Consider the following 17,529-nt stretch of genomic DNA (forward strand, 5'->3'; position numbering starts at 1 on the left):
CTTGCATATCATGTTTACTGGAACTCGTTTGTCACATATCACCCCTGACACTCTTCTCCACCCTCTCCATCCTGCCTGTACTCTCTTTTACACCTGTCCTTCATAGTCTACATTACTCTGAAATGTTGATCCCAATCATTTGAACACATCCACCTTTGCCAGCTGTACTCCATGCATCCTCAACATTCTGCTGTCCTCCTTCTCATTCACACACAAATATTCTGTCCTACTGCTGCTGAACCTTCATTCCTCTCCTCTCCAGAGCATATGTCCACCTCTCCAGGGTCTCCAAAAGCTGTTCCCTACTCTCAATATAAATCACAATGTCATCTGCAAACAACATAGTCATCGGGGACTCCCATATGATCTTGTCTATCAGCATGTCCATCACCCTTACAAATCAGAAAGGGCTCACAGCTGATCCCTGATGTCATCCCACCTCTACCTTAAACACATCCATCAATCCTAATGCAGACCTCAATGCTGTCACCCCATCCTAGTACATATCCTGTACCACTCTTACTCTTCCAAGCATGACTTCATCATACAATATCACAACTCCTGTCTAGGCACCCTGTCATATGCTTTCTGTAAGTCCAGAGAGACACAGAGCAATTCCTGACCTTCTCTGTATTCCACCAGTAACAGTCTCAGAGCAAACATCACATTGGTAGTGCCCTTTCTATGCAATACACCATACTGCTGACCAGTACTCCTCACCTCCCTGCGTAACCTAGCTTCCACTACTCTTTACCATAACTTCATGTTGTAATTGGTCAATGTTAGCCCTCTGGAGTTATCACAGCTCTGGACAGCAACCTCCTTCTTAACACCATACCCAAGCACTTTCTCTCCACTCCTCATGCAACCTCAAACTTCCCAAGATATTAGTAAACATTCTGGCTAATAATAATGCCATTTCCCCTAAACAACTCCATGCTTCCACAGGTGTGTAATGTGGACCAACAGGCTTGCCAGCATTCCTCCTCTTCATAGCTATCCTTACATTCTCCTTATTAAGCCATCACACTTCCTGATTCACCATACCAACATCATCCAACCTTCTCTATCTCATTCTCTTCATTCATCAGCCTCTCAAAGTACTCTGTCTATCGGCTCAACACACTTTCCTCGCTTGTGAGTACATATACCTCATCATCCTTTTTCACCCTTATCTGCTGCTCATTTTTCCTAGCTCAGTGCATATGTCCAGCCAATCGGTACAATTCCTTTCATCCTTCTTCAGTGTCTAACCTGTCATTGAACTCTTCATATGCCCATCCCCAGCCTTTGCCACCTCTCTCTTTGCCATGCACATCATCTCCTCATACTCCTGCCTACTTTCCTCATCTCTCTGACAATTCCACTCCTTCTTCCCCAACCTCTGTCTCTGTATACTGTCTAGTACTTCCTCAGTCCACTAATAGGTGTCCTTGTACTGCTTCCTCCATCCACATCACCCCAAACACCCATCTAGCTGTCTCCCTTACCAGCTCTGCTGTACTTAGCCAGATATTTGTTAGATTGTCACTGTCACCCAGTGCCTGTCTCAACTCTTCCCTGAACTCCACCTCACAATCACCCTTTTCCAATTCACACCATGTGATCCTTGGTGCTGACCCCACACTCCTCCTCATCTCGATCACCAACATCATCTTACAGACCAACATTCTCTGCTGCCTAAATACACTTTCCCCTATCACCACTTTACAGTCTCCAATCTCCTTCAAACTGGCCCTCCTACACTGGATATATTCCACCTGTGTGCATCTTACTTCACTCTTGTATGTCACCCGATGCTCCTCCCACGTGTTATATTGCATATTCACCACAGCCATGTAGATCCTTTTTGCAAACTTCACTACCATCTCACCGTCTCCACTCCTTTTAACACCACACATACCCATCAATTCCCCATCTGTTCCCTTCACCAACATGCCTATTGACATCTGCTGCAATGACCAGTATGTCACCCTTGGGTACACTCATTACCACATCATCCAACTGACATCACGTCTCTCTTTCTCATCCATCACACACCCAACCTGCATAGCATATGCACTAGCAACAGTCATCATTACACCATCAGCTTACAGCTTCAGAAACATCACTCTGTTGGACACTTATGTTATCCTCCAAAAACACTCTTGCCATACAGTTCCTTCAGCAGAAGCCCTAACCCCTTCCACCTCCAGTCCACACCTTGATAGCACAATTGTGAACTGTCTACCATATACCCAGCCATAATCCCCTTCTATGTGGTCTCTTGCACACACACATATATCAACCATCCCCTGGCCATCATATCAGCTAGCCTGGTCCCTATACCACTCATACTGCCAACATTAACAATTCTAACCCTCAATACCACCCTCCTAGCCTTTCCCTGTTCTTACTGCCATATGACTGTTGGACATCCTCCAGGGGATGCCTGTCAGTGCAAACGCTACTGTGCTATTGAATGATTCAAGTATGTTACAGCAATATTGAGACACTGTCACTGATTTTGTCTCATTTCACCCATGTTCCACACCAGAGGTCAACCCCTCACTGGTTAGATCAGACCATAGACTAATCACTCTGGATATACACATTCCACCCCCACCCCCAATCAAGGAAACCACTGTGAATAACTTTTCAAAAGCAAACTTCACTTTACTTAAGACCAAGGTGGAAAGGTTCACAGCCCCCATGCTAAAGGACAACACTGTCCAAGCTGCTGAATCCCTTACAAAGGCACTCCATGAGCACCTGCAAGAATGCATGGATTGTGCTATTCCAAGAAAAAACAAGACCCACTCCTCCAAGAAAAGGAAACCAGTCTGGTGAACCCCTGCCATAAACAAGCTATACAATAGAAGGAGGAAACTAGTACAAAAAAGAGTAAAATCCCAAGAAGGAAAGACGTCTCTGATCAGTATCAGCAAGAAACTACAATCCCCTCATAAAGTCATCCAAGGCTAGCTTCGAAAGAAAAATTGCAAGGACTCCAAAGATAACCACAAAGCATTTTTTAACTATGTCAAGAACCTAAGTGGAAACTCTCAGATCTGCTCTAAGTTAGTGCAGAATGGCACAAAATACACTGAACCGACTGATATTGCCAACATTCTGGAAGACAGGTTTAGTGCAAACTTCACCCCCCTCACCCACTAAAGGGCCCATAACCATACCAGAAGAATGTAGAGCCATGGCAATCACTGACACACAGGTTAAAACAGCCCTATCCAAAGCCAAAAACACAGCTTTAATGGGACCGGACGGTGTCCCAGGCTGTGTCTTACATAAGCTCCAAAATGAACTAACCCCTCACCTAAACACACTGTTCAAACTCAGCCTCTCTACAGGCTACATACCCATAGATTGGGGCATAGCAACTGTTATCCCGCTCCACAAAGGTGGAGCCACAACGGACCCCAGGAACTATCACCCTATAAGCCTGACTAGACTGTTCTGCAAGGCTATGGAGTGCATAATCATGAAACTCATTAACAGAGACATTGGGAACCTCCAAACATTGGACCCTACCCAGTTTGGCTTTGTTTAGGGCAGATCACACCTCCTAAACCTGATGGACTTCTTTGTGACAGTTCTCAAGGCTTTAGATGAGGGAAAGGAGGTCCATGCAGTCTACCTAGACCTTGCAAAGACTTTCAACACCATTCCCCATTCTGGTATCATAGACAAGCTCACCAGCCTGAACATAAATCCCTATGTCATGAGATGGGTTGCCAGTTGACTGACAGATAGAACCCACATGGTGAGAGCTGCAGGATCTTGGTCCGACTCTAAACCGGTTACAAGTGGCATCCCCCAGGGCTCAGTCCTGTGACCCCTCCTGTTCGGTATATACTTCTCAGAGATACAGGCAAGCACAGGAGGACTATGGCTGACCAAGTTCACAGATGACTACAAACTGGGGGCCATAATTGACTCTCCAGCTGATACAGACATCCTCCAGAAGGGTCTCACTGAGACAGATACCTGGTGTCAAAATCATGGTCTCAAGCTAAATGCCAAAAAGTGCATAGTCATCCCCTTTGGAAAAAAACAAAATACTCGCAAACTACCACATATGTGGTAGTCCCCTCAATACAGAAAATGTAATGAGGGATCTGGGGATTCAAGTAAATAGTAATCTCTCCTTTGATAATCATATTGCCAAGGTGGTTAGAAAATCCTTCTATGTGGCCCACCTAATCACAAAAGGGTTCACATCTAGAACAAAAGAGGTTGTTGTGCCCCTCTACTCATCATTCATCAGACCCATCATAGAATACAATGCCCTATTAGGGATGTACCTTACAAGACACCTGCAACAGCTGGAAAGACCACAGAAGTATCTCACCAAGAGGATTACTGGGTTCAAACAGATGGCCTATGCAGCCTGACTGAAGAAACTCCAGCTATACTTGGTTGCATACCCCTTACTCAGAGGTGATCTCTGTCTAACATACAAGGCCATGTCCAACCCAGAATTGATGGATGTGATCCACCTAAAAAAAAACAAATTCCTGAGAGCCACACGCTCTAGGGATCTAAACCTCATCACAATGATAAATAGGATGTGCTGGAGGGATAGATTCCTGTCCCAGAGACTCCCCATGCTTTGGAACAGGATTCCAATCTACATTAGGCAGAGCCTCTCACTAACAGTCTTCAAGAGAAACCGTGAGGAGTGGATGGGAAACAGAAAATTTATCCCAGGGATCACTGCAATAGCTCAGCTGGACAGAGGCAGAGAGAACTAATGGCTCTGCTGGACAAAGGCACAGGGAACTAATGGCTCTGCTGGACAGAGGCACAGGGAACTAATCTAAGGGGGTAGCAAAAGCCAACACATTCTGGCTAGGCTCATAGATGCCCTCAGGAAGATAGCCTAGTACTTACCTATGAACCTATGAACCTATGTATGCATGGCATCCTACAGATGTCCTGCTGTAACAGGTTGAGAGGGATGACTGTGCAGCAAAAGTGTGAATTTAGTGTGCCATACTGACATAGAACAGGCATTTATGTGAAGTATTAGCTATGCACATGTCAGTATGTGTAGGTGTATGAGTCCACCTCATGAGAACAGACATGGGATGGAAAATGTCAGTTAAAACAGCTGTACATGTTCTACACATGTGTAATTTTAGTTACTGTGCACCCAAAAGAGTGACATTTCTCCAGTTACTGGTTGTTGCATTGCCCTGACACAGCCATGTTTAGTACCATAAGCACGACTATCATTACTAAATTGGAGCAGTGTCCAACTGCATTATGACTTTGTGGCCATGCCCACTACAAAAAGCTGATCGAACACATACATGGCTGTATGGACTCAACAATGCCTTACTTGTCATACCTGCCTCCACCAACATAGAATAATCTCCCTTGCTGGACAGTAGCATTACACAACCACAGACTTCATCCTTATAGTGGCTATACAGGGCAAAGTAGGGGCAGGAACCAACCTGGCATCAAGTCAGCCATTGTCTGAACAAGCATATGAGGTCATAGGTGGATTACTGTAGGTTCAGCTTTGAGTATAAATTGGAGACATCCCCTAGGGACAATCACATGGCCATCTTCCCATATGTCTGCAATCTCGGAGGCAACATACCAACCCAACTTGTAATCGTGACCAATCAGATCATATACACACACAGCATAGCTACAGGCATCCTGATGCAGATAGAGTTAGGGCAAACATCCCCCCTGGCTCAACATCACTATAGGTAGATATGTACTGCACCCACACCTCTCCCCTCATCACCAGTGAGCAGGTACATATTGCCTATTGAAAGGCAACAAATTTAGGTATCCATGGGACATCATATCATCCCTGTCTGCATCCTACATGAACTCAGACATATGCTCCCAGCTGCATTACACACTGTAGTCACACCAAGCCACAGCAACATCCACACACCATTGGCATGGAAGATGGCTAATGTCATCAATTTACACAGACCTGAATGAGGAATGACAGATTATGCAAAAACTTGTCCTCACTGTGGGCAATATGACTCATCAGGACCAGGAGTTCAATGCAAGCTGATACTGTGCTGATAGATTACAGGGGTATGGTGTGGTTGTGAGTGGTGGCTACTGGCATGGTTGTGAATGTTGGTTACTGGTATTCAAGGTACATGTGCAGGTACTGGACATACTGTTGCCAAATGTATGGGGTCCTGTGATGTGTTTCCCTGTTAGTATCTACCAGGTGCAATGTCACATCACCGGTGGGAGACCTTTTCAGCAGCAGAATGCAACCTGATAATGGAAGCCATTATACAGAACCACAAAGTACTGTTGGACCGAGGCCAGCAACATCTGCGGGAGAGGAATACCCTGTGGGATGACCCTGTCCACAGGGTAAATTAGGTGGGCCTGCATGCAGGTACATATGAGCAGGTGCACATTCATAGGTTCATAGCTTCATAGGTTCATACTAGGCTATCTGCCCTAGGGCATTTATAAGCCTAGCCAGAGTGTGTTTGGCTTTCACCACCCATTTTAAATTAATTTTGCTATGCCCTTTTTCGAGGTTAGTATACTGTGCCTCTGTCTAACAGTGACACAGAAGTGATACCTGGGGTAAACCTAGGATCTCCCATCCACTCATCAAGATTCCTCTTGAAGAGAGTCAATGAGGGACTCTGCCTAACCTGGACTGGGATTTTATTCCAGAGTGAAGGGAGCCTCTGGGTTATGAATCTGTCCCTCCAGCATGTCCTATTTATTTCAGTGCTGAGGTTCAAGTCTCTCGAGCGCATAGCTCGATGGCATTTGGATTTTCTGAGGTGCAGCATGTCCATTAATTCCGGGTTGGACATGGCTTTATACGTCAGGCACAGATCGCCTCTGAGCAGGTGGTATGCCACTGAGTAGAGCTGGAGTTTCTTTCACCGGGCAGCATATGGCATCTGTTTGAGCCCTTTGATCCTCTTGGTGAGGTACTTTTGGGGTCTTTCCAGTTGCTGCAGGTGTCTGGTAAGGTACATCCCAAAAGGAGCATTGTACTCAATTATGGGCCTGATGAGGGATGAGTAAAGAGGCACGATGACCTCCCCTGATCTAGATGTGAATCCCTTCATAATTAGGTGGGTTATATAAAATGTTTTTCTAACCACTTTGGCCACGTGGTTGTCAAATGAGAGATTGCTATCAACTTGGGTCCCCAGGTCCCTAATTACATCTTCTGTACCTAATGGATTACCACCTATGTGGTAATTTGTGGGCACTTTGTTTTTGCCAAAGGGGATGACTATACACTTTTTGGCGTTTAGCTTGAGGCCATGGCTCTGGCACCAGTTGTCTGTTTCTATGAGGCCCATTTGGAGGATGCTTGTGTCAGCTGGAGAGTCGATTATGGCACCCAGTTTGCAGTCATCTGCGAACTTGGTCAGCCACAGTCCTTCCGTGTTGGCCTGTACCTCCGAGAAATATATACTGAACAAGAGAGGTCCCAGGACTGAGCCTTGTGGGATGCCACTTGTAACTGGTTTGGAGTCTGACATGGCTCCAGCAATTCTAACCATGTGGGTTCTGTCCTTGAGCCAGTTTGCAACCCATCTAGTGACATAAGGTTTTATATTTAAGCTGGTGAGCTTATCTATAATGCCCGAGTGGGGTATTGTATCGAAGGCTTTTGCAAGGTCCAGGTAGGCTGTGTGGACCACCTTCCCCTCGTCAATGGCTTTGGTGACTGTTTCAAAGAAATCGACCAGGTTTAAGAGGCAGGATCTGCCCTTAACAAAGCCAAACTGGGTAGGATCCAGTGTCTGTAGGTCCCCAATATCTTTATTTATGAGGTCCATGATGATCCTTTCCATAGCTTTGCAGACCAAGCTAGTCAGGCTTATGGGGCGATAGTTTCCAGAATCCGTTGAGGCACCACCTTTGTGTAGAGGGACCACTGTTGCTGCACGCCACTTTTTGGGTACATATCCTGTAGTAAGGCTGAGATTGAACAGTAGTTTTATGTTTGGGTTTAGCTCTTCTTGGAGTTCATTTAGGACGCATCCCGGGACACCGTCTGGTCCCATTGATGCTGTGTTTTTTGCTTTGGAGAGGGTGGCTCTTACCTGAGCATCTGAGATGTCAGGGTTGCAGCACTCTGCTAGGATAGATATTTGCCCTTTTGATGGGGGGGAGGGGAGTTTGCGCTGAACCTGTCAGCTAGGATGTTGGCAATGACTGTGGGTTTGGTGTATTTTTTGTCATTTTGGACTAATTCTGAGCATATCTGGGAATTCCCACCCAGGTTCCTAACATAACTAAATAAAGCCTTGTGATTATCCTTAGTGTCCTGTGCAATTTTTCTCTCGAAGCTGGCCTTAGATGATTTTATGAGTGCCCTTAGTTTTTTGCTAATACTGATCAGAGATGACTTCCCTTTTTGGGATTTTGCTCTATCATGTAGTAGCTTCCTACTTCTATTGTATAGTTTGTTTATGGCTGGGGTCCACCAGCCAGGACGTCTGCCTTTGGAGGATTGGGTCTTGGTTTTATTTGGGATTGCATGATCCATGCAATCCTGAAGGTGTTCATAGAATGCGTTTATAAAGGATTCTGCGGTCTGGGCCGTATTTTCCACAGGCCCGGGGGCTTTGAAGGATTCCACCTCAGTATTGAGGAGTGTGAAATTTGCTTTAGAGAAGTTTTTCACTGTGGTTTTCTGGGCAGGGGGTGGGCTCGGGATTTGAATATCCAGTGAGATTAGTTTATGGTCTGATCTTACCAGTGAGGGATACACTTCTGGTCTGGAGCACAGAGTCCCCATGTTGGTGATGATCAGGTCCAGTATGTTTTCCCCTCTTGTGGGAGTGGTAACAAGTTGTTCCATAGCATTTGAGTTTATAAATTCTAGGAACCTTTGGGCTAGGGTGTTGGAGCTAGAGTAATGCTCCCAGTCTATGTTTGGGTAGTTGAAGTCACCCAATATAATGGTGTTTGGAGAGACCTTCATATTTTCCAGTGTTCTCAGGAAGGCCGAGTGGGGCTCCTGGGTTTGGGACGGTGGTCTGTAGCAGGCTATAAACTGGAAGGCAGTTTTACCCACTTTTAGTTGCACATGGATAGTCTCTGATGTTTCATGCTGTGCCACCAACCTGGAGGTGTGGGTATCTTTGACGAATATTGATACTCCCCCTCCTGTTGTCGTTCGGTCCAAGTTTTGGGTCCGAAAATCATGGTATGAGGTATAACCTGGTAGTGCTGGGGTGCTCTCTGGAGCCTTGAACCAGGTTTCTGTTACTGCACAGATATTGATGTTCATGCCACCAACCTCATACTCCATGCCTGGCAAAGGACTGCTGCCATGACCAGGGACACCACAACCACAAGTGGGGGCCCTTCCATGCAGTCCCCACTGACACCAAATGAGGAGCTCCTTGCTAATCTTGGGCCATGCATCACAGTAAAACAACAGGGTACAAAGCCCCACTTGCTGGAGGGGGTGGCACCCACACAATGGACAAGAATGCTGCAGATAAGGTCCCAGTGGGGATTAGTAGACTACTGTCTGAGGCATACTTGTATCTGTACAGTATCTACATGCATGTGCCAGGTCAGATTGTAGTTGTGGATGGGGATTTCTAATGCACAGAAGTGCAAATCTATGGTAAAGGACAGCAAATTGTGTAGTACTGGATGTTGTACTGTAAATGTGCAGACATGCTGCATCCATCCTTTACCAAGGGCACATGTCAGTCTGCTGACAATACATCTCTCCCACAACTACATAGGTCAATCTGGTCTGCACATGGGACAGCAGCATGGAGCTGGTGAGTATGGAATTGTTCAGTTGTGCTTTGGCAATACCCCAGGCATGTGAAGGGCATGCAAGTTACCATGCACACAACTATGACTAATAGCCATATTACTTTATGTGCATGTTCACTTGTGGTGGGTTTAATTGTATTGCATCACAGTGGTCAACACAGGGGCCTATTTGAAAAGAATATAACATTCCTTTAGCATTCCTCACAACCTGTCAGTGCCAAACGGCTGAACAGACACCAGCAAAATCTGTTGGACAAACTGGCCTAGGTAGGGACATGTGTGAAATATGACTGCTATGCAGTGGATATAAAATGTATACACACACACCTGTTAAGATGCCATTTGTTTCTGATATATACTGATTAAGACCACAATATGTCAGTCCACACCTTTCCCAACCTTTAACACGAACAATTCACTTGTAAAACCAAGCAACTGGACTCATATATTGCACCTAAGAGCCTGGACAAGTGTGAGGGTAGCAGACATTTTGTCAGTATGCTGTTTCAGTCAGGTCTGATACTTGTTGCTGCCATATGTGTGAGTACACTCATTGTGACCTATTTGGCAACTATATTACATACATGGGCATTGTTAAGGCAGACAGAGCACTGATAGGCTCCAAACATCTGAATGTTCCAGACACATTTGTACAGTGGATTTGTATGGCCTGCACAATGGTTTCACATGCTGCATGTGTGACAGATGCCATTACCACACTATATAAAGTAATGGCATCAGAAGGTTGTCACCTGCCATTTATGGTATACACAGACACACACACACACACACACACACACACACACACACACACACACACACACACACACACACACACACACACAAACAGAGACACCAGTATTGAGATTAGAACTCCTACCCATCTATGTCTACTATAGTGTTATGCAGTTATCAGATGTGCCACTGAGCTTACAAAATTTCACTTCATCCAAAGGTACTTGTAAGGTGAATGACATCAACAGAACTACTAAATTAGGATGAGTATGGTGATACACAACTCAGAATGGTATAACCTTCAAAGTTCATGATTCTCACATAAACAGACACACACACACACACACACACACACACACACACACACACACACACACACACACACACACACACACACACACACACACACACAGTTGCCAGTAATGAGATTAGAACTCCTGCCTATCTAGTTATTTGTATTATGCAGTTAGCAGATGTGCCACAGAGCTTATACACTATCACATACTTTACAGATACTTCTAAGGTGAATAACATCAATAGGACTACTAAATTGGAGGGAGGGGAAGTGTAACGTGTGGTACACAAGTCAAAATGGTATAACCCACACAGTACATCATTCTCTCTCTCTCTCTCTCTCTCTCACACACACACACACACACACACACACACACACACACACACACACACACTTACCAGTATTGAGATTAGAACCCCTGCTTGTCCAGTTATTTATACTATAGTGTTATGCCATTACTGCAGGCACTACAGAGCTTACTGGAGTTACAACTGGCCAAAGGTGTTGATAACTGAACAGCTGAGGTAAAGTATTGTAGGTGGCAGGAAGTCTGCCTTCAGTTTCTCCCGTACATCCTGCTAGTTCTGTCTTCCACTTGAAATAGCATTATAACTTTGCACTTCAACAGGTTATTGTATCAATAAGTGTATCACACCTGGGAGCCATCAGCAGTACCCATTCATCTCAGAATTAGCCCCAGTACTTACTACTTATGACCACTGCTCCTGCCATGATTGAAGTGTGGTTTACTGTGCTTTCGCCCATTAACCTGGTGCACTTGTCCATTCTGAATCACTATTGCAACTGCCTCATGTACACAGAGAACCCTCTCCTCTAAACTCCAAACACTCAGACCAGTGAAAGTTACCCCTATATCACCAAATGTGGGAATATGCACTCTCCAGCAAAGAGAGGACTAGTTGGTCAAGAGGATAAGATCAACACCTGCACCACACCATGTGGACCACATAGCTCACCACAACACCCACTGTACCAGCCCTGGCATATACTGAAAATCCACACACCCACCTTCACAGGGGCACTGAATGGACATTTACACAAACAGCACAGACCAGCAAGACAGACACCCACTCAGACACCACGACATAGCATATGTCAAAGGATACATATGTCACCTACAGAGTGTGCCCCTCAACCTAAGCTCCTAAGGCTGGTCACCTTGCACAATACAGTCATCATGGGTGACTCAGTACTGCAGCACACAGATGTCCCACACACTATGTTGATTATGGATGAGGTAACAGCCAACTGTATAACACGTGCCAGGATCCAACACATGACACATCCACTTAGGCCACTCCACAACAGCTACAAGTATCACTCTATCATCATCCATGTGGGTGTGAATGACCTGTGACACACCTCCCTGTGCTACATGATGAGACATGGTTGAACACTCGCATTATGTGGTTCAGGCAGGTATGACAGTAGCCCTGAGCAGTATACTGCCAACACCCAGAATGATGCTGCAGTACTATCAACAGATAATTGACTGCAACATTGGCTTACGTGTTGTGTGTTATTCTCAGGGGATCCAATAGCTCTCTGCTTGAGATAACATGAATGACAGACCTCAATGCCTTGCCAGAGATGTCCTAAATCTGTCAGCCCTGGGTTTCTAGGTACAGGGTAAGTGTCTTGCCACCCCTATAGTGCCTTATTAGACAGTGGTCCAAATCAAATTACCACCATAACAGCTAGACATGTATGCAATATGAGAGTCGTGCTGCTCAACAGTAGACATCTAACTGTCAAGATGCAGTCACACAAAGCTCTCCTCAGAGTGGAGGACATTGACATTTGTGTTGTAACTGAGAGGTGGTTCACAGCAGCAGACAACAGCCCTGCACTAACAGGCTATGATGCATTCCCCAGCTGTCAGTGCCAAAACATGGACCACACCTCCACAGGTGGTGTTGTCTTGATATTCATAATGGATATGCACACCTCCAGACTAGTATCCCAGCATAATGTATTGGATATACTTCCAGTAAACCTGACTTTGGGGATTAGTGCAATCCACACCATAGCCTGCTATCGGTCCCCAGCTATGTCCCTAGACTGTCAATGCACATTCCTCAACACCCTGGAAACTATGAAGGTCCAACCCAATGCTGACATAGTAGGAGACTTCAACTACTACTCCATCACCTGGGGAAAGTAGTCCAGCACCAGTGCACTGGCTCAACGCTTCACAGAATTCATCGGTTCCAATGCCCCGGACCAGCTCATACTGACCCCCAGTAGTGGATGCAACAACCTTGACCTGTTTTGATTACTTACATATGGGACTGTTGCTCAACCACAGTTGTCAATCCCTACCTGGTTAGATCCAAACATGATGTAATCAACAAGGAGCTCAACATCTCACCCACACCCCCCACAAAGGTAACCACCTTGCAAAACATCTCCAATGCTGACATTGCGGTCATAAAAACAGGGGTGGATGACTTCACTGCACCCATGCCAATGGGAAATAGCTGCATGATGGTCACATCATACACATATGCATTGCACAAACCTGTACATGGATGCATGGTACTAGCCATAGCCAACAGAACACAGACACTGTCCTCCAAACACTGGATGCAAATGTGATGGTCCCCTGCCATTATTAAAGTGTACAACAGAAGGAGGACACTGTTGTAGTAAAAGGTGGTGTCCCAGGACTGGTGAACCCCCTTATTAGCCTTAAACACAACTTAAGATCCCTCCTGGTATCATCTACATGCAGCTATGAATTCAGAATTGCAGGAAACACTGACAACAATTACCAAAGCCTTTGATAGTTATATCAACAACTTCCACAGCAATAACCACAAGTGCTGTGAGTTACTGCACAATGCTAATTCCTCTCCCTCCCATAAGGGGACAATGACAATGGCAGATGAATGTCAGGCACCCAGCATTACTGATGGCCAGGTTAGACCGGCATTGTCCACAGGCAAGAATACAGCTTCCATGGGACAAAAACATATTTGTGGCTGTGTTCTACATGTCATACAAAGAGACCTGGCACCACAATTGTGTGCCCTTGTCAGTCACAGCCTTACCTCAGACGTTGTCCTTCTAAAATGGTACACTGCTACAGTCATCCCTCTCCATAAAAAGGTAGCATCTACAGACCCTGGGGATTATTTGGCCGTTAGCCTGAAACGTCTACAATGTATGGTATGGGTGCATCATCAGGGACCTGAGTGAACAAGATATGGGTGATCTCCAAACTCTGGACCCCACACAGTTTGGCTTTGTGAATGGCAGATCATGCCTGCTCAACCTGTTTGATGTCTTTCAGTGAGTCACCAGGGCTGTGTATGACAGTAAGGCTTTGCATACAGCCTACCTCAATTTGGCCAAGGCTTCTGATACCATTCCTCAGTCAGGGATTATTGATAAATCTAACAAACTAGGCACCAACTCCTATATCAGTGGGTGGTTTGCAAATTTTTTTAACAGAACACAGTGTGACAGTGGCAAACCCCAAGTCAGACTGGCAAGCAGTCATGAGTGGAGTTTCACAGGGATCAGTACTAGATAGTGTCCTGTCCAGCATCTACTTCTCAGGAATCCAGCCCAACACAGAGGCACTCTGGCTGACCAAGTTCACAGAGGACTGCAAACTGGGAGCTATCATGAATGCCACAAGTGATGCAGACATCCTACAGAAAGGCCTCACTGAGACCAATGAGTGGTGTGGAAACTATGCCCAGCAGCTTAACACTACAAAATGCATCATCAACCCCTTTGGTAAAACACTCAGTTCCTAGTACGCTCAACATCAATGCGAGCCCAATGAACATTGTAGGCATTATAAGAGATCTGGGAACCCAGGTTGACAGCAACTACTCCTTCAAGCACCACATTGCTACTGTGGTCAGGAAGTCCTTCTATATAGCACTTTGCATTACCAAGGGTTTTGCAACCAGGAAGACAGAGGTAATGATCTCTGTCTACTATTCCTTCATTAGACCACTCCCCAAGTATTATGGGCCATTTGCCATGTACCTCACTAGACACCTGCTTCAGCTGGAGAAGCCACATAAGCACTTCACAAAGGGGTTCCTAGGCATTAAACACACATCCTACACAGACAGACTCAGAAGACCCAATCTATTCTCTGTGTCATATCACCTAATTAACAGCTATCTGTGCTTGACTAACAAAGCCATGTCTGACCCACTTTGTTTAGAAATGCTACATATAAATCCATCCACACCACACACTGTAGAGACCTCTATCTCAGTATCACAATTACCACAACATGCTGGTGGGACAGGTCCCTCACCAAGAGAGTGCACATGCCCTGGAATACACTTCCCATAAAGAAATCTTGATGAGTGGATGGGTAATAGACAGTTCAACCCAAGGATCACTGCAGTGGCTATACTTAATACAGGCACTGGGACGTAACATCAGGTGGCACAATGGCAGGGCCCTTCTATGTGCTAGGCTTGTTAAGGCTCCTGGCCCATTACTTACTACACACTTGTGAACCTATAAAGGGAATGACATCAGCAGGACTGATATGTAGTGCAGTGGGTGTTAAACTTATCAAAACACTTTGTCCTACAAACAGACACACACTTGCCAGATGTGAGAGTAGAACCCCTGCTTAACTAGTGATTTGTACCATAGTGTTAAACAGTTACCACATATGCTACAGAGCGTACTGGGCAGAGAGGTGGCCAAAGGTGCTGATATGGGGAATGAAATCAGCAGGACTGATAAAGTAAGGCACTGGGTGGGAAACATATCAAAACACTTCTACTTGCAAACATACATACTCACACACACATTTGTTGGATGCAAGAGTAGAACCCCTGCCAAACTAGTCATTTGTACTTTAGTATTCAGCATTTATCACACACACACACTACTGAACTTACAGGGCTGACAGTTGGTCATGGTTGTTGATAAGGGACTGACATCATCTGGACTGATATGGTGGGGGAATGTGAAGTGTCGTGGGTGGGAATGGCATAAAACTGTTTCACCTATAAACAAACAAACACACAACTCCCTCATTCTTTCACACACAACTGTCACACACAAACATACACATACACACACACACACACACACACACACACACACACACACACACACACACACACACACACACACTCATGCACACACTTCTACAGGACTGAGATTTGAGCTTCTACCTAACTAGGTATTTGTACTATTGTGTTATGCAGTTAGTGCACACGTCACAGAGTTTATATGTCTGAGGCCTAATGGAAGGCACTTCTACAATGACTGATATCTACAGGCAGTGGTGGCTGGTGACTTCAAATTAAAGTGAGCTTGCAGAAGACAGTTGAAAGGGTGGGGCCAATGGGAAGGGGTATGGCCAACCAGAAAGGGGTGGAGATATGTTCAAAACCACAAAAACTGGGACTTTAATTAAATACACTGCCCTGGGTGCCAAGCCATCATTACAAGAGTCCAATCAAGACAAAATAAAGTCTAGAAAAAAAATATTTCAATGCATTGGCAACATGACAGCTTACATAAAATCTAGATGGAAACACAAAGGTTGTGAGGCATGAAAAAATTAATTACTTTTTTAAATACATTACTGGAATGCCAGTCAAAATCAAGTATAAAAAAACAAGCAGCACTCAACTCAAACTACTTCTCCTTGCACTGCAGTTCTAATTAAAATTTATATTCAGCTTTATAAAATTACCAAGTAACATGCTGAAAGTAGCAATCTCTGTGATACCTCCACTTGTAAAAATGTTTCTTATCCAGAAATGACCTGCTGCCTGACAACAAATATCTACTTTTTTCATGGGGAAGACATGATCAAAGTAAAAAAAAGGAACAGCAATCAAGAAACAAGCTCAAGAGAAATTGCTTAAAGGATTACTGCACAAGTTATGAAACACACATGATAGTTTGGCATTCTGTTTAGTTTATGGGTAAAACCTGCAAAGATGACTGAAAGTCTCCAACAAATGTAATGAGCTTCTGAAAATACTGTAATCCTTTCCTTTATTACAAATACTGTAATTTGCATTTCAATACCTAAGCCTTATACGTTATCTAGTTATGTAAATATTATCTGCATGTAAACAACAAAAAGGCTTTCAGTGTTGGTAATTTTTTTAGCAGTATGCTTATTAAAGCTTACTTGCATCTTACAATCTCTGACAAGCTTACCTGATGGTCATTAAAGCATTGCTACTTAAACACAGAGCAACACGGCCCTGCAACAGCATGCATTTTCTGAATAATAAGAAACATAAATCAACAGTATAAAAATATGACAGAAAACCAGAACATTCTGCAAAATCAAGGACAGATGAAAAGCCACTGTCGTACTTGTGTCTACCTTGCATGGGGTAATACTCTGCACATTTACACTGCATAACTGTTCCTTGCCTTGCATTGACATAGCCAGAGTCACTGCATGGGGAAGTGGGGTGCAACAAGTATGTCACAATTTGAAATGTCTCTGGCTGATGGTGATGGCTCTGACACTTATACCTCTCAACCTCAGAGCAAGAAGTCTGGACAAAGCCATACAAAGAAGTGAGACACAGGCTCAAAAATAAGAACCATTTTTAAATATTGCTCTTGGAAACTTTGAAATATAATAGAATAGTAGTAGGTCTTGCATTAGTATGAATTTTCTGAAGGGTATGAAATCTGAAACTCAAAAGTCTGCCATTATTTTCTAGCTTCAATCTTTAATG

Source organism: Protopterus annectens, chromosome 2.part1, assembly GCF_019279795.1.
Source record: "Protopterus annectens isolate FY-2018-M chromosome 2.part1, PAN1.0, whole genome shotgun sequence".
Taxonomy (NCBI): domain Eukaryota; kingdom Metazoa; phylum Chordata; order Ceratodontiformes; family Protopteridae; genus Protopterus; species Protopterus annectens.